Genomic DNA, 19,758 nt, shown 5'->3' with positions numbered 1-19,758 from the left:
TTTGCTGTCTGGAGAGTATACACTTCCTTGAACATTAGTGGTCAACAGTATGATAACTTGTATTGCCAACAAGTTATTATGAACTCAAGTCGAAAGCAAGTCGCAAGTCCCTAGACACCAAGTCTGAGTGGCAAGTCAATTTCCTCAAGTCTGCATCAAGTCGCAAGTTGCAACATTTTATGACTCGAGTCCAAGTCGCTGGCTCGGGTTGCCAGTAATGGTAACATTTATCTTAACGATGTTTTACCAACACTGCATTGTATAAAGGTGATTTTGGTGAACCCAATGGTTAATTAACTCTCTTGTTACAGGCGATCATCATCATATACGCCATGACTCACAGTGCAGCTATAATGAGGCAACGAGTCAGAGAACGTGTCAGGAAAGACTCACAAACGTGGATAAATACCGGGCACAGTTCGATATTGAGTCTGATGATGCTATGTTCATCATTCACTCTATTGCACCACACTATTACACGTATGTGCAATTTACACCTGCAGACAGGACATCGTGACACCACAATACACTCCTGGAGGGAGCGGGTTTTTCCTAATCCAAGAAATAGCTTATCCTTTTCGAAAATTTATTGATTGTCTGTATGTGTGACGGCGCTTGAAGATTGATTTGGATGTTTTGTTTTTTAATTGTGAACGTGGAAGAAAAGAATAGTTCAATGTGGAAGTTTCATATTTCCTTTGGAAAAAGTAGAACAGGAGAATGACATGAATGGCGGTTAAAGTCACCCCAAGAACATCTGAGCAGGAAAGGGTAAACGAACGATGAAGACAGCGATGCGCATGTCCTACGACACATACTCGGACCAGTCCCAAATATATTTTGATGCAGATGGCATAGAAGCGCAACCACATTGATAGACAGGTGTGATGTCCAGCAGGTGAATATCTTCATCGATAGGTGAAGTTTCATCAGCCTGCGCATCCTTATTGATTTTCTCAAGGCAGTCAGTCAACTTGAACTTCCCTCGTGTTCGTCGAGTAAGTTGTTTTATCCGCAACATTATACTGACACCTGCATACTCACAAATTTAAGCCAACCGCTATAAAGCTGTAAACCAACCGCCATAGCATCGAGAAAGTAATACCGCTCACATTGAACATTGATTAGTCAATCCTGATAATAGAACAAACTTTCTTGCTGCCGCACGATGGCAGCAAAGTTGTATGTGAATTTGTCCTAAAGGATTTCCTCTTATTGCACGGATAACAGAAACGGTTGTATTGTATTCATGAATTGAAACATTGTTATTGACAAGCAAAGAACCTGTCCTTAGTACGGGTTAATTCCCTCAGAATTACAAATGTGTTATTACCCCAGAATTGGTGTATTTTGGTTTAACTTGTTATGTGTCATGCCATACATATTTACAGAGAGAGCATTTGGGAACCCCCCCCCCCCCACTGAATTCCTGGGCCTATGAACTTTCATTTTACCCCCTAAAACCTTCCTGTGCACCCCACAAGTACAACCACCAGTTTCCAACTCATTCCGTCCAGCAATTCATGAGTAAATAGAAGTGAAATTAAAAAACACACTAACCAGCAAACACATATCGAACTAGAACGGAACTCAGTAGAGAGTAGTGCATACCTCCACAAGGCTGAACAGTTTACCTTTGGCAACCCACTGATAGACCGGATCCCAATCCGAATCTTCACCAAAATGGAATAAATTCATCCAAGACAGACAACCAACCTGTCCAGCAAGTTTCATCCAAATCCATCCAAAACTTTTTTGAGTTGTCCTTCTCACAGAAAGAACAACAAACAAACAACAGACAGACAAACAGGGGTGAAAACATAACCTCCCTCCACCTTCGGTGGCAGAGGTCATTATATTATTATTATTATTATTATTATTATTATTATCATTATTATTCAACATGTTCTATACAGAACGTCGGTTCTGCTGACGTCGGTACTTGTTGAAGATCCAACGCGATGTGCCTCTGGTCAGAGGAGAGAAAGAGTTCTGTGGTCCCTCCTGAAAGAGAGTGACTAAGAGTGTGAGACGCTTTTGTCCGCCTTGTATAGGCAGCCCTCTCTCGTCCTTCTATGCGGCTCTTTTTGTGTGTTGGCGATGTCCCAGTTGTGCGAGGGAGCACACGTTGTAGAGCCATAGTTGCAAGACCCCCATGTTCGAGGCTTCGTGGTAACACACATGGAACAGCCATTCATCTGGTATGAAAGTACAAAGCAGATGATTTTAGATGAAACCCAGATGGAAGATTTGAGAAAGACAGACATGAGTATAAATGGTGACAAGGAATTGAACTAGACATGTGATATTGTTCAATACTAATTGGGGTTTGGGATCACTTATTCTGACACTCATGAGGATATAACAACTGAATAATTAACCCCTCAGTAACCCCGAAGTCATTTCAGTAACAATATATTAAAGGAGTCGTAGCTTATGATTCAGCAACTTTAACCACTCAGCCATGGCGACTTTTATACAACTAGTGCACCTGCTCCCTGTGGGAGCAACCAGGGAGAGAGGTGGTAGGGTGGTTGGGTGGGGTGGGGGGTGGTTGTAAGGGATCACATGTCCATGAACACCACGCAGACAGCGGTTTGTTAATATTGTTATTGTTTAACGACCACAATTATTCCCACGTTATTGTGGGATGCTTGGCCCAAGTCTTTCACGAACCAGCTGGCCAGGCCTGATGTTCAACTAGGGTTAAGGCGGAATATGTAATTTGTTCAAGGTGCCACCGATAGCTCACCTACTCTTCGTGAAAATCACTGTGGGATCTTTGAAGTCCACCAACTAATACTGGCAGATGGGACGCCAGTTTAACATCCATCCGAGAAATGGCACACATTGATGAATCACCCTACCTGTGAGATGACGGGATGACACCTCGGTCATAATCGGGATTCGAACCCAGGCAAGACAGCTTAGAGGAGAGTGTTCATTGACCGAGGTCATCCTGCCAGCCCCCGTGTTAAGATTACCATTATGACTATCATTGGACAGAATTGAGAGATTAATTTGTGGATATAATAATTTTGATGAAAAGTATAACTTGGATGACATAACATAGAGGTTGGAGTCAGGATTGGAGGAAGATGTACCAACAACCGAAGGAGGGCTGATGATACCACTCTGTTGGCAGGAAGTAAAGAGAACTTGGTGAAACTGCTGCAGACAGTGAAGAAGGAAAGTGAAAAGGCCTGTCTTTAGTTAAACCTCAAAAATATTTAAATCTTCACAAGCTGGAAGATCGACGTGTTGAGAAGGGATGTGTTCCATTACAAATCAGCTTGGGGAAGCACTCACCAAGTGGCTCACTTGAATAATTAATAAACATGTCATATGAGGTCATCGGAAGGATCAGAGCATCCATGACATTATAACATGTTAGATCAGGTCATTGAAAGGATCATACCATGCATGATATTATAATATGTTGTATTAGTACTCCATATAGAGGATGCCTGGTGTTGGCTTAATGGTCAGGGTAGCAGGCTTGGGATCCTGGGATCCTGAGTTCAAATCCTGCTCAGCTGTTGAATTAATACCAGGTGGGGTTTACTCAGCCTGTCATCCTTCCGAGGTCGGCAAAATGAGTGCCAGCTTGCTGGTATCCTGTGTCAGAGTGGTGGCCCATCCAGGATTGTGCCCAACAGCCGAGGAGACTGCTTAGGGAGCACCAACGATATGCACAGAGTATGGTCCCCCCTCAAAAAATATAGAGGGATGACACAGAAAAGAAATCGCCGCCCATTCAAATGTGTGCACAATGATAGGCTTATAAACTACCGGCATGGTCATAAGCATTTAAAAGCCACAACTTCACTTTCGAGCATTTTCTGAACAACCAAGATTTAAAAGATGCCAGAATACATCGCTAAAGTACCACATTGGGGGATAGTTTTGTACTTATTCTTCTTCCTCTTGTACTTCTTCTTCTTCTTCTTCTTCTTCTTCTTCTTCTTCTTCTTCTTCTTCTTCTTCTTCTTCTTCTTCTTCTTCTTCTTCTTCTGCATCTTCTGCATCTTCTGCATCTTCTGCATCTTCTGCATCTTCTGCATCTTCTGCATCTTCTGCATCTTCTGCATCTTCTCATCTCAAAACAATGCAAAACTGTAGCCCAACCGACGTCATTAACTGCTGAAGCCATGATGGTGTTTCCAACGACAGGGAGTTACCTTGTCTCTGGGCGAGTGCACGTAAAACCCAAAATTAAAAAATAGGGAAAATACCCTTGAGCAACCAATTTTTTTTAAAATACCTGGTATTTAAAAAAAGCAAAACACTAAAACCTGGTAGAATAATGATACGGAGGTAGTCAAAGTGGAACAGAATCAACAAAATGTACCAATGAACCAATGTTATAACAAATTCCTATTTTTTGGGGGGGGCAACCCCCCCCCCCATAAATCTTCTTCAATCCCAATTTTGTTGTTTTTTAAAACAAGCATGAACAAGCTTTGGTACATCATGGGTGATAAAGGCTGTGGTCAAGTATGATCGAAATTGTGTGTCGTTTTGGAGAAGAAAACAAATACATATTTTGGAGAGCAACCCACCCCCCCTTACACCCAATAAGACCCCCATTATTTTTTTTGCAATGTCATGAACAAACTTTGGTACATCATGGGTGATGGAAGTTGTAGTCAAGTTTCATCAGAATTGTATTTGTTGTTTCTGAGAAGAAAGCAAATACCTATTTTGGGGTGGCAACCCCCTTAGACCCCCTTTCTTTAATGCACTGAACAAACATTGGTATGTACAGCATTATGAAAACCGGGTGTAGTGGTCAGGTCAGGTATGGGAGCATGTGCCAGAACAGCGCGTCGCTGCGTCCACTTTCCGCCGGTACTCCAGGGGCCTCCGTCTGGCCATCCCCCAGGCAGATGCCAGGCCCATCCCCATCTCCTTGAGATGATGGTCAACCTGCTGCAACCATGAGGCACGTGGTCGGCCCACTGGCCTCCTCCACTCATGAGACTCCCTCGCTGAGAGAATCTGGTGAGCAGGATCAGCGTCAGGAAAACGAGCCACATGTCCATACAGCCGCAGCTGACGCTCACGGACTATGCAGGTAACAAATCTCATCCGAGTCCCTCTCAGCAACCGCTCGTTGGACACAAAATCCGACCAGCGATAGCCAAGGATTCTCCGAAGAGACCTGGTACCAAAGGAATTAAGTCTCCATCTCAGATCCTTGGTCAAAGTCCAAGTCTCGCACCCATAGAGCAAGACTGGAAGTACCAAGGACCTGAAGACTCGGACTTTCGTCCTCCCGCACAGGTACCGGCAGCGCCACACCCCATGATCCAGTGAATCCATGACTCCCCAGGCCCGACCCAGACGTCTATTGACCTCCGGCTCACAACCTGCGGAGACATGAATATCACTGCCAAGGTAAGTGAATCTATCACGACCTCAACATCCTCACCACAAACAGACACAGACAGGACAGCAGCATCCAAGATGTCACCGAAAGCCTGGATCTTTGTTTTGACCCAAGAAATCCGTAATCCCAACGGCTCCGACTCCTCATTCAGCACTCGAGGGGCCCGCAAGAGGATGTCTGAAGTCACCGCAAAGATGACTGCATCATCTGCAAAATCAAGGTCGGAGATCTTGACATTCCCAAACGATGCACCGCAGCTTGATCTCTCCGACATCCTCCCAAAAATCCAGTCCATACAAGTGCTGAAAAGTGTGGGGGCAAGTACACATCCCTGACGAACTCCAGTAACAACTGGAAATAAGTCAGAGCGGGTACCACCACACTTCACAGCACTCTCAGTACCAGAGTAGAGTTCAGACATCAGATCGATCAGTTTCGGTGGCACCCCACGAAGACGAAGAATCCTCCAGAGGACATCCAGATTCACTGAATCGAACGCTTTACAGAGATCAACATAGGCTGCAAGCAGCCCCTGCGCTCTCTCGTCTGCGTTCAGTGAGGACACGAAGAGCAAGGATACGGTCAATCGTTGACCTCTTTGGTGTAAAGCCTGACTGCTCTGGACGCTGGTGCTCAAGCAGATGGTGGCGAACCCTATCAAGAATTATCCGAGCAAAGACCTTGCCCGGCACTGAGAGCAGCGTCACCCCTCGGTAGTTGTTGCAGTCTTGGCGATCACCCTTCCCTTTCCAGAGAGGGACAACAAGGCCCCTCTTCCAGTCAGTTGGGATGATGCCTGTGTTCCAGGCAGAGCACAAAACTGCATGCAACGACGCGAGTGCAGCATTTCCACCAGCCTTGAGAAGTTCAGCATGGATGCCACAGATCCCTGGAGCTTTGCCCCGTTTCAACTGGTTCACCGCAGCCCGTGTTTCCACAAGCGATGGTGGACCACAGTTGATTCGAGGGTCAGCAACAGGGATTGTAACACCCTTGACGTCCAACTCGACAGCTGGGGGATCAGCCTGGTACAACCGCTCAAAGTAACCGGCCCAGCGGGCCTTCACTTCAGACTCCTCTGTCAAGAGCCTACCACTCTCTGCCCGAACTGCAGTGCTCCGAGGGATGGGCTTGGATGAACGTAATGCGCGAATTCCCCTGTAAGCGGGACGAGAATCACCTGTCCACAGGTGATGCTCTACCCTCACAGATTCCTCGCACATAGGCCTCCTTGTCCACCCTCAGTGCACGTACAGTTTTACGCCTCAGCTCCTGAACAGCTCAGCTCTGCCATTCAGCCTGGCCCTGCGACTCTGGTCAATGGTATCCAGTGTCCCTTGAGAGACAAAATTCTTCTTTGCCCTGCGGTGAACTCCAAGGCATCCACCGGCAACATCAAGGACGGTGGTCTTGAAGGTGCTCCACAACTCTTCAGGACCCCCCAAAGCACCCAGACCCCCAAGTGTCCACTCAGCCTGTTCGCAAACTCCTCAGCTACTCTCTCATCCCTGAGCTTGGCAACATCCAGCCTAGGCTGGGATGGCACCATTCTCCAGGATTTAAGGTGCAGCTTTAGAGTTGCTACAACAAGCCTGTGGTCAGTATTGAGGAACTGAGCACTCCGGTAGACCCTGCAGTTCTGGATCATCCTCCAACGACCGTCAATGAGGACATGGTCAATCTCCTTTGCCACACCGCCAGCATTGGAATACCAAGTCCAGCGATGAGCTTGTGGGCGCTGAAACCATGAACCAGCCACCCTAAGTCCATGACTTCTTGCAAAGTCAAGGAACTTAGTGCTATTCTGGTTCATAGTTCCTGACCCATGGGGACCAACACACACCTCATAACCGTCCCTATCAGTTCCAGTCGATGCATTGAAATCCCCCAAGACTAGAAGTGTATCTCGTCTGGGGCACTGATCAACCACAGACTCGAGTGTGGCGTAGAATGCATCCTTCACGGTGAGATCACTCGCCTCAGTCGGAGCATAAATAGAGACCAGGGAAATGACACCTAAGGAGTGACGAATCCTTAATCTCATAATACGCTCGTTGACCGGTGTTACCTCAATTATCATTGGGGTCAGCTTATTGGACACAGCTACAGCAACTCCTTGGGTATGGTAACCATCAGAGCGACCAGACCAATAGTAGGTGTAACCACCCACCATTATCTCGCCGCAATCCGGTCTCCGAACCTCAGAGAGAGCTGCAATCCCGATGTCCAAACGCTTGAGCTCAGATGATAACAGAGACAGGTGATCATCCTCTCTTAGGGATAGGACATTCCAGGCACCCACCCGAAGGGACCGCCTCAGGTTAACCCAAGGAGACCGCCGTCTGGTGGGCGACACCTCAGCACCACTCCGACACACTCTCCCGCAATCTGACCCAGGGATGTTACCCCGTGGTTTCCCTCCTATCAAAGATTGGGGGTCCCGAAGGCTTTGCCCCAATCCCATCATCAGGTGAGCTGCCCTGCGAAGGGAAGCTGCACAGGAGAGGTACCCCCACGGAGTGGGTTTTCAGGTTTTTTTGCGTTTTTGCGTTTTGCGGAATGAAGCGTTTTACGGTGGCTGGAGTGCAAATCCTGCCACCAACCTCCTAATAAGAAGTAACCCAACTGCAGGAGGACGTCCGCAGACACAGTTGGGCACTAGATATGGATGGCCGTTGGCTCACAAGGAGCTCCTCCGCCCTTTGACGTGCGCCTGTGTGTGTGTGTGTAGTGGCGTGCGCCTGTAATCCGGCTACTCGGAGGCTTGGGTTGGAGGATCGCTTGAGGACGGGTGCTCTGCGCTGGGCCGCGCTATGAGATTGTGTAGGGCAGCCCGGAATCGTTGCGAAACCCATTCCTTATCCCTGTGTCGTAAGAGGCGACCAGGGTTGCGTCAGGAAGGGCATCCGGCATAAAACCTGTGCCAAATCAGTATGCTGATCATAATGCATGATCCGCTGTGGCGACTCCTAACGGGAGCACCGAAAGGAGAACAACAACAACGTACAGCATTATGAAGGTTGTGGTAAAGTTTCATTGAAATCGTATTTGTAGTTTCCGAGAAGTTGCAAGTATTTGTGGACGGACGGACGCACTGACAAACGGATGATGTGCCATCCCATAAGCTCCCTGGAACTACGTTCCTGGTGAGCTAAAATTAAATAAAACATTAATCGTTTTATTAGGAAATGAAAACGAACATAAATGTGGACTCGAGCAAACCAGGCCAGGATCGTGGGAGGGGGAAGATGGACAGTACCATTCCAAAAGCGACACATATCCAAACCATCACCCAAATCAACTGAAACAAGTATTAAAACAATTTAATAACGTCGATCGATTTAATCCATCCCAAATAACAAAATACAAGAAACATGAAGTATTTTATTATTGTTATTATTTTTAAACGATAATCACATCGTTTCACAAATGTGGTAATCCATGTAGTGGACTGAACCAAAAGCCAGGCGTGTGGGGGACGGGGGTGCAAGGGGGGGGGAGGGGTAGAATGTACCATAAGCCGAATTTAATAACATCGATGGATTTAAGCCATACCAAAATAACAAAGTATATAAAACATTAAGCATTTTATTACTTTAAAAAAGTTCATAAACAAGAAAAAAAAAGCATTAAAAAATGTAAAAACAGGGATGAAATATCAAAAAAACAACCAAACAAGGTAGGAATGACAACACATTACAATACCACAAAATTACATCACAATCCTCTTATGGATTACCAATCACGACATCTTTTGATATCTTACTTTTGTTATGGGATTGTGATGTGTGAAGAAGAAGCATGAAGAAGAAGAATAAGAGTGAACAATGAAAAGCATATTAAGATGCCACAATACAACACCACAATCCTCTTCTGGTTTACCGTAATGATATCTTTTGACGTTGTTCCATCGCAATCCCACAACAAAAGTAAAATGTCACAAGATATCATCAAAAAAATTTCATCCAAATCCATCCACTACTTTTTGATACATCCTGCACACAAACAAACAAACAAACAAGAAAGACATCATGCATATCACGATACTTGCAAAATCCATAAAACAAATTTGACCTCAAAAATAATTGGTGGTTGAATTCAATGACCAAAAAGGCAACTCCTCTTCACATCCGATGTCAATCGGATGAGAATTGAAAATTTTAGAAATTCGGCCTATGTTGTCCTTTTGGTCGAAGTTGACCTCAAAAATAAATGGTGATTGAATTTAATGACCTGAAATGGAAATTCTCTTCAAATTTCAAGTCAATGGGATGAAAATTGATGATTTTAGAAATTCCAGCTTAGTTTACCTTTGGCATATTGACCTTTTGGTCGATGATGACCTTAAAATAATTGGCTGGTTGAATTCAGTGACCTGAAATATATATCCTCTTCAAGTTTTAACTCAATCGGATGAAAATGGAGGATTTTAGAAATCTCCCCTCAGCTGTTGACCTTGGGCCTATGTTGACCTTTTGGCTGATGTTGACCTCAAAAATAATTGGTGGTTGAATTCAATGACCAAATGTGTAACTCCTCTTCAAATTTCAAGACAATCAGATGTAAATTGACAATTTTAGAAATTCGGCCTATGTTGACCTTTTGGTTGGTGTGTGTTGACCTCAAAAATAATTGGTGGTTGAATTCAGTAAAATGATATGCAAATTCTCTTCAACTTTCGAGTCAATTGGATGAAAATTGAGGATTTTGGAAAGACCACCTTAGTTGTTGACCTTTGGCCTATGTTGACCTTTTGGCCTACCTCAAAATTTATAGGTGGTTCAATAATTGACCTGATATGCAAATCCTGTTCAAATTTCTCATCAATCGGATGAAAATTGAGGATTTTTCGAAATTAGACAGATTTGTTGACCTTTGTTATATACCAGGTCGTTGTTATACCTGGAGTTGGCTTAATGGTGACGGTGGTGGGCTTGGGATCCTAGGATCCTGAGTTCAAATCCCACTTGGCTGTTGAATTAATACCAGGTGGGGTTGACTCTGCCTGTCATCCTTCCGAGGTTGGCAAAATGAGTACCAGCTTGCTGATATCCTGTGTTGGAGTGACGACCCTTCCAGGATTGTGTCCAATAGCCAAGGAGACTGCTCCGGCAGCACCAACACTCTGCACAGAGTATGGCCGCAATTTATGGATGGATGGCCTATGTTGACCTTTTGACCTCAAAAACAATATGCTTCTTGCTTTTAACCAACTCTACCATGTGGTGAAGTTTTGTGAATATCGTTTTAAAATTGTGACCTGTCGGCAATAAAGATTAAAAATAAAAAACATAACGCACGCAACCAACCGATATACTTGAAAAATCTTCGATTTTTCCAAATAACGAAAAATCACTCGCGGAGTCACACTTGGCGAAAAGTAATGACACTCAGGAGAGCACATGCCTATGACAGGCTGAAGAGTTTACGTTTTGTATTCCACTGATCGGTCGGATTTGATTATTTTTTTTTGTCTATTTATCCATTTATAGACTTTTGTCTATTTATAAATTCGACTTGCTTGAAAAGATCTCACGTGTCATATCACAATACACAGGTAGTTTTAAGCAAGGTAACGCAAGTCATGAAATGTACATTTGGCCCATCACGCCTGTGTTGTTGTCAATTTAAATGATTAATCAAAATGTGATTTCAAGATCAAAAATGAACTTCTGTCATCGAAGCATGTCGATGTCATTTCTGTTTCTTGGTGATCTCGTGAGCTGTGTGGCGATGGCTCGGCAATGTCAAGTGCGTTCGCAAGCGTCTCCATTGGCAAATTGATGTTCCTTATGAAAGGCGTGAGTAATTGTTAAAGGGACATTTGTTCATTGTGCCAAAGTTAACCCATAAAAAGTGGTTGCAAGCCGCTCTTGAGCTGGTAACCTTGTGGCTAGTCGATGTAAAATGGAGCACATATCTCGATTAAAAGGCCCAGGCTTGGACTGTCTATGTTTGGCATTAGCGTAATGACTATTGTGCTCAGAATTTCAACATGGTCGCTTTTTACAACTATTTATTCGATTACAAGCAATGGAAACGTGGTCCTTCACAGTAATGACAACTGTGCCCATTGTACGATGATTACTGCCTGTGTGTGAACGGACAATCCAATGGCAAACACAGGCCTTGAGGACACAATTAGAAATGTTTTTGTTTTTTTAAATAAGCATTGTTATGTCTTTCACAAATGACGTTTTGAAATCGTATTCATCTCGATTGTACTTCATAAGTTTCATCAAGGGGTAATGAAGATGTTTTAATGCAATAAAACCTCTACGAGAGCCATTGAAATAGATCCAGAAAGGGCCGGGATAATGCTGGCAGCATGGGCTACATGTACGCACACACTCACTCCAAGCTGTCTTGCCTGGGTTCGAATCCCAACCCAGCTATAAACTGCCATCCAGGTGTTTCACAGGCAAGGTGATCCATCAAGTGTGTGTGCTGTCTCGAGGATGGACGTTAAGCTTGGTGTCGTGTCTGTTGACATTAGTTGGTGGGTGTGAAGATCCCCACAGTGTCCTTTGCGAAGAGTACGCGAGTTGTCACCAGTAACATGGCAAAGTTCCTGCCCTAACTACTGCAAGGAAAGCAATGGCAAACCACCCAGTATAACTGTTGCCAAGAACCTGCTTTGGCAGTACCAACGCTCTGTAATAGAGTATGGTACATGAGAAGCAGAATACAGTGTCTACATATAATATTTTCTACCATAAATGGCGTGTGTGTGTGTGTGTGTGTGTGTGTGTGTGTGTGTGTGTGTGTGTGTGTGTGTGTGTGTGTGTGTGTGTGTGTGTGTGTGTGTGTGTGTGTGTGTGTGTGTGTGTGTGACGAAGTCCTGCCAGGTCTCAAAGCTTCCACCTCTGCCTCGGTGAGGGATCACAGTTCATGGACCGAGTTCTTCTCAGAGTTTTGTTCCGAGGATTCTTTTCAAGATCATCACCGAACCCCAGACTTGCCAACGAACCCCGGACTACCTCCGAACCCCAGACTGCCTCCATTTGTAGTTCATTTGTGGTAGTATTCCCGGGGATGGTTTTCAAAATCTCATTGAGGTTCTTCTTTATTTTTCCTGTTACTCCAATTATAATTGTCAATGGTAATTATCATTGATGATACAATCTCGATGTTCTTCAGCTTCCAAGATATCTTGATCTAATTTGTGAGGTCCTGGTATTTAGTCATTTTCTTGATTTCTGCAATATTTAACCCAAAATCGCTGGGTACCGATATCTTAATTTTTTTCTTTTTGCTCCTGAGAACGATGTTCGGTCACAAGGCTTTCTTTTCTATGTTCACGCTCGATGGGATCATCAGGTCGTACGTGAGCATGGCTTCATTATTTTCAAAGATTGCCCTTAGTTCGTGTTTCCACGAGTTTTCTGGAACTGGGATGTTGAAATTTTTTCAGATATGCCAATGAATTACTTTGTATACTTTGTTGTGCTGTTGTGTGTAAGGTTGTTCTGATAGTTTTTTACATCCTGAAAGCAGGTGATTGTGGAGCCAACACTTGTCCGTCGAGCTCAGTCCTCCCTCTTTGTTTTTAAATTCACTCGTGTAGATCGGCTCGCTCTGCTCGCCTCTCGACACGTCGTTGCAGAGATTGACGTCACAGATTTGCAGCGTTGGCATGACTTACACCAATCATAATACAAACATTTCTTTTCTACAAATTTATTTCCTGCAAAATCGAAGATTTTTCAAGTATATTGGTTCATCGATTTGTTATTCTGTCTGTTTATCGCCTCCAGGTCACAATTTTAAACCGATCTTCACAAAACTTCATCACATGGTGGAGTTTGTCATAAGGAAGAAACCTATTGTTTTTGAGGTCAAAAGGTCAACAACTCAGGTGAGATTTCTGAAATCCTCAATTTTCATCCCATTCACTTGAAAGTTGAAGAAGATTTATATTTCAGGTCATTGAATTCAACCAGCCAATTACTTTTGAGATCAACATCGACCAAAAGGTCAACATAGACCCAAGATCAACAACTAAGGTGATATTTCTAAAATCCTCAATTTTCATCCGATTTAATTGAAATTTGAAGAGGAATTTTTTCAGGTCACTGAATTCAACCAGCCAGTTATTTTTGAGGTCAACATAGACCAAAAGGTTATCATAGGCCCATGGTCAACAACTAAGGTAATATTTCTAAAATCCTCAATTTGCATCTCCTTGACTTGAAATTTGAAGAGGATTCGCACATTAGGTCACTGAATTCAACCACCATTTATTTTCGAGGTCAACATAGGCCAAAAGGACAACATTGGTTGACTTTATAAAATTGTCAAATTTCATCTGATTGACTTGAAATTTGAAGAGGATATATATTTCAGGTCCCTGAATTCACCAAGCCAATTATTTTGGAGGTGCACATGGGCCAAAAAGGTCAACATAGGCCAAATTTCTAAAATTGTCAATTTTCACCTGATTAACTTGAAATTTGAGGAGGAGTTGCATACTTGGTCATTGAATTAAACCACCAATTATTTTTGAGGTCAAATTTGTTTTATGGATTTTGCAAGTATCATGGTCTGCATGATGTTTTCTTCTTGTTTGTAATATTGCTGATATTGTATTTGTTTGAAATTCCATTTTTTATATAAATAGGTCAGAGTGGTGTAATTGGTCAAGGTATAAGCTCTCTAATCTGTCTGAAGGGTACAAGAGGTCGAAATGGTGTTAAGATTGAAGGGGTCTAAAGGGTCTTAGGGGTCTTCAGGGTCTTTTTGGGTCTTCTGGGTTTTTGGGGTCATTTGGGTCTTCTGGGTCTTGAGGGTCTTTTGGGTCTTGGTCTTCAGAGTCTTGATCTTTTGGGTCTTTGGTGTCTTCGAGATCTTTGGGGTCTTGGGGATCTTCGGGATCTTGGGGGTGTTCAGAGTCTTAGGTTATTGGAGGTCAATGGAGTCTTTGGAGTCTTGGGTTGTTTGGGGGTCTTTGGAATATTGGGTTCTTTGGGATTCTTCGGGGTCTTGGGGGTGTTTGGAGTCTTGGGGGTCTACGGGGTCTTCGGGGTGTTCAGGGTCTTGGGTTATTTGGGTGTCTTTGGGGTGTTCGGGTTCTTGGGTTATTTGGGGTCTTTGGGGTATTCAGGGTCTTGGTCTTGGGGATCATTGGGGTCCTTGGGGTGTTCATAGTCTTGGGGGTCTCCGGGGTCTTTGGGGTAGTCAGAGTCTTGGGTTCTTTGGGGGTCTTCGGGGTCTTGGGGGTGTTTGGAGTCTTCGGTTCATTGGGGGTCTTTGGGGTCTTCGGCATCTGGGTTATTTGAGTGTCTTCGGGATATTGGGGGTCTTCGGGGGTCTTTTGCATCTTAAGAGTCCTCAGCGTCTTAGAGGGTCTTCATAGGTCTAAGCTGTCTCAGCAGTCTAAAGAGTCAAAAGGTACATTCCAATAGTATGTAAATAATAGACATATAGACGGACGGACAGAGGGTGGGATGGAGGGAAGGAAGGACGGGCGCATGCACGCTGAGACTGAGCTATCGAATGGTGTAATGTCCTTGATAGTGGGTATTTGTTACTTGCAAAAATCGAATATTTTTCAAGTATATTCGTTGATCTTGTGCATTATTCTGTCTCTCTGTCAGTCAGTCAGTCAGTCAGTCAGTCTGTCCTTCTGTCTCTGTGTATGTCAATCATCAATAGGTCACAATTTTAAGCCGATCTTCACGAAACATCACCACATGGAAGAGTTCATCATAAGCAAGAAGCCTGTTGTTTTGTCAAAAAATTTAAAATCCTCAATTTTCATCTGAATGATTAGAAATTTGAAAATAATTTGATATTAGGTTGCTGAATTCAACCACCAATTAATTATTTATGGGGTATTTCTAAAATTGTCATTTTTTTATCCAATTGACTTGAAATTTGAAGATGAGTTGCATATTTCTCCATTGAATTCACTACCAATTACTTTTGAGGTCAGCATAGGCCAAAGGTCAACAACTTCGGTGGGATTTCTAAAATCCTTAATTTTCATCCGATTGACTTGAAATTTGAAGAGGATTTGCATATCAGGAAATTAAATTCAACGAACAAGTGTTTTTGAGGTCAACATTGGCCAAAAGGTCGACATAGGCCAAAAAGTCAACATCGGACAAATTTATAAATATGTCAATTTTCATCCGATAGATTTGAAAGTTGATTTTTTTTTTTTGCATATTTTGCGTATTTTGCTATTGAATTCAACCACCTATTATTTTTAAGGTCAACTTTGTTTTATGGACTTTGCAAGTGTCGTGCTCTGCACGATGTCTTTCTTGTTATTATTTGTTCTCCATCGCAGTTGAGCTGACCTCTTCTTAGCCATTCCAATGAGCCTTCTTTGTCAATCCCAACTCGGTCCAATTCCTTTTTTGTATTTTCCTGCTCTTTTGTCATTCTCCCAGTTGTTGGGGTATATTTGTTGATATTTATTTCCATTTATTTTTGTCTTTTTTGCAATTGTTGGGGCTGTATATGTTGCCGTTTCATTTTCCAATGCGGTATCTTATATTCGCACCTGTTTTTGGGAACTCCTTGCAAGGTGAGTTAGGGATACTTTTTCAGGTTTGTTTTCTTCATCTGTGTTTACAAATATAATCTGATGGTCTGTTGAGATTTCACATACTCAGTCCTACACTCGCCGCTCCTGGTTGAGTTTCATCAGGCCGCTCCCCCCTCTCATCTCGGCAGGTACATTCTTGGGATGCATTGGTTTTTGTGGAACAGTTTGTGGATGGTAAGGAGTTTTCTTGTTTTGATGTCGAACTAATTGATTTCTGATTGGGGCCAGTTTAGTGTTTTGCAGCTGTATTTGAACACTGGTACTGCAAGTTGGTTTTGGCTCTGATTTTGTTTCTTGATGGAGAGATACGTTTTCAGGATCAGCTTTGTTCTACATCGGTATTCTTTAGTGATTGTTTTACCCATTTCGTTGTGACATATTTGGTGGCCCTCTTGCACTCCGACGTATTTGCATGATGCTTCGTTTTCTAACTGCTGCGTTGTTTCAAGGTCAATTTTTTTATGTTGTCTGCTTTTGTTGATTCTATAGTTTTCAGATTAGGAGCGATTTCCTGCATGAAATGATGGCATTTTCCACGATGACTTCTCATGGACAAATTAAAATATATAATCGAGATATGATTTCAGCTTCGAGAATTGGATCTGGTGCACTAAATAAGTGTCGAAATCTGGAGTGAAATATAAAACTTTTGAAGAAATTGGCAATGTTTTTGTTCTTTTTCGGGTGTGTCTCATTACCAATCAGCTTGCTCATTACCATTACCATTACATTCTCATTACCAAGCCAGCTGTTCCTTATCAACCATTTGTTGGAGTGCTTAAGCCACTTGGTGAGTGCTCTACAAGCTGCTTGTTTGTTTGTTAACAAGCCATGATGATACAAGGAAAATGTACCCACACTGTCACTTTACACTGTCCTGCTAAATACAACCAAAAATTCATTGATTGTGTACAAAGTTCAGGTCCCACCTGCCTGTGCTGGGCTCTGATGGTGTTGTATGGTATCTTGGCAATACCTTGCCTGTTGAAAATGTTGTGCAATTTTATTTTTACATGGCATCACATAGTTTCGCCTTTTTTGTGATCTACCTTCATTATACTACCCATCACTTCGACATATATACTAATAAATGTCAATGTGTGTGTATGCGTGTGTGTCCTTCTTAACTCCAAAACCATGAAACCTCACAGCCTGAAACTTTGCATGCATACTAAGGGAACTCCAAGGGAGTGCCTGTGTGAAAATTGGATGTTTGGAATAATTAAAATGCTCCTTTTGAAGATAATTAACGGACATATTTAATTATATCCTTTATCAGGCAATCCTTGGCCACCTTACTCTCCACAGGGTCTTAAAGGCATTTCCTGAGTTACCTCGCTGGGGCCTGAAGCTTCCATGTTTTTTGGTCTGCTCAACCATTATTTGACTTGGAGCAGGCCATAACAATTTCTCAACGATAGTTTTTTTTTCACTCTCCTCACTCATATTGTTGATACAATCAAATCGCTGGATACATTGCAGTGCTTATCAACACCCGAAGATGCCAGCATTCCTGGCTTTATTTCATTTCTGCACATGCCATAACCTCGAGAATCTCTGAAACGAAACTGAATTACAATATTTAGCTCCAGATTTGAACTTGGCAGCAGTTCCGACTCCTAAAAAGTGTTCATTTGTCGAATTTAGACATTCGAACATAGCTATCGCTTGTGAACCAATTAATTGGAGTGCTTGCTTGAGTGCTTAATTTGCTTGCCAAGCACCCTACATTGGATGGCGGAACAGTTAATGTCCCAATTGGGATGTACAGTCAGCAGTTGCTACAGGTAGAGGTACATATATGGTTATATTCGGATTTGTAATTTAGGGACACTCCGTGTGTGTGTGTGTGTGTGTGTGTGTGTGTATGCCTACATGCTTGGTTACACAAACAGCGTGGTGGCAAAGTTTCATCCCATATCTTAGAGGTTTTAATGTTTATCTCACTTGCAACGTAGTTCTGGGGAGCTGCCGAGATGACACGTCGTTCATCCATCTGTCCGTCCATCCACAAATAGTTGCAACTTCTTCTCTGAAACTACACATATGATTTCGAGGAAACTTTGCCACAACCTTCAACACCGTGTATGTACCAAAGTTTGTTCATGGCATTAAAAAAAATTGGGCCCCTTACAACCTCATTCAGAGCTCCACTTTACTAGTACCCCTCTGCTCAACTGCAACACTTCATTTTCTTGGCATCACGTTCCAAGATTCAAGTGAAAATTTCCACAATGAATAATCCATTGCCAATCAGGCTGGTTACCATCTCAAACTTGTACGTCGAGTTGCATCTCTGCTCTCCCCCTCAAAGTGCTCATGTAGAAAGCCGAGGTACAACCTGTGTTGGAATACAGCTGAAGACCTGGGTAATTCATCAACTTCCTGAAGTTAACTCGACCCTGTGCAAGCCGGGACTTGTATATATCTAGACAGCCAAACTCCAATCATGATAGAGGAGGAGGAGATTGGGATCATACTCTGTGCAGAGCATTGGTTAAGTAGCTTAAGCAGTCGCCTTGGATATTGAGCACAATCCTGGACAAGTCGCCATTCCGACACAGGATACCAGCATGCTGGCACTCATTTTACCGACTTCAGAAGGATGACAGGTCGAGTTAACCCCACCTGGTATTAATTCAACAGCTGAGCAGGATTCAAACTCAGGACTCTATGATCCAAAGCCCACCACCCAAACCATTAAGTCAATACCAGGTGTAATCATGATGGTACAAAGTAATATGCAGCCATTGGAAAAATCTCAGAAGAGTAGGAGTCTTGTAACTTTTTCATCGAGTACGTGACCAAAAGTTACCTGACTGATGTTAACAGTGTTATGCCTGAAGACTTTGTGGAAGACAGAGACCAACTTGATTGAGTACCACTTCAAACCCGTGCAGTCATCGTACCCCATGTGGAAGAAAAAAAAAATTATATTCATGTACTCTCAATTATAATTGTTTCTGGTGCTTTATAAATTTAATTTTTATGCTATAGTCGAATCGGCTGTCAGTTATGTTTCCCTTTACCCAAGAGTCTTTTGACCTAAATGTTGATAAAAGGAATGTCTTACTATGAAACAAAGTGACCTGGTTGATAACACTGCAACTTTTGCCATGATTATGTCATTCTCTTTCACCCAGTGGACACGTTTTGCAGTTTGAGTTATTTTGCTTAATGCTTATCAGACCCATGTACTCACTGCCTTTTATATACACAATTCCTTATATTCATTAATTGTAAGACCTAAAACCTAATGTTTTATCCTGTTCTCCTTTTGGTTGTCTGCTTTTTAGTATTTTGTCTGATTCTCACCAAGGCCAGCTGAAAGTCACCATGTTCTATCTCCCTTTGTTCTCCCAGCCCTCTCCACTCCCACGAAAGCATATAAATGTCAGAAAATGTGAACTTAGCTTAGTGCAAAACATTGTGGATGTTTACATCTCAGTGTTTTGGACTCCGTGGTACCGCGAATAAAAGTTCTCTGATCGAATGTACTTTTCGTTGTGGACAGTGATTTAATTGTTTATTACAAATTGAGTAATAGGATTGACACCAAGTCAGTTAATAGAACAAACAAAGAAAATTCCACAACAATCCACATGATCAGACATGTAGAAAATTCCACAAAAAATGTGAACAGTGTTATGCCTGAAGACTTTGTGGAAGACAGAGACCACCATGAAGGACTACCACTTGAAAGCATAGTACCCCATCTGTAAGCCACCAACATGAACACACCTTCATCTTTAAAGCTGCCAAAATCGTGCAACGGTTTATCTGTAGACCTTGTTGGTCTTCCAAATGATAG

At 42.9% G+C, this 19,758-nt stretch overlaps 1 long non-coding RNA gene across 3 annotated transcripts in view; it reads left to right on the top strand.

The window, feature by feature from the left end:
• Positions 1-19,444, top strand: part of LOC147024090 (uncharacterized) — a 32,562-nt gene extending 13,118 nt beyond the window's left edge. For 2 of the 3 annotated variants that reach the window (XR_015060530.1, XR_015060529.1), the window contains one exon: positions 13,150-19,444. This is a non-coding gene — a long non-coding RNA (uncharacterized LOC147024090). The remainder of the gene's footprint in view (positions 1-13,149) is intronic. The other variant, XR_015060531.1, reaches the window with a different exon arrangement.
• Positions 19,445-19,758: the final 314 nt, after the last annotated feature.

The sequence above is a fragment of the Eptatretus burgeri genome, chromosome 7 (genome assembly GCF_056783735.1).
Source record: "Eptatretus burgeri isolate ZD-2024b chromosome 7, Ebu_testis_v1, whole genome shotgun sequence".
In the NCBI taxonomy this organism is placed as follows: domain Eukaryota; kingdom Metazoa; phylum Chordata; class Myxini; order Myxiniformes; family Myxinidae; genus Eptatretus; species Eptatretus burgeri.
This window is presented reverse-complemented; position numbering and strand designations above follow the sequence as displayed.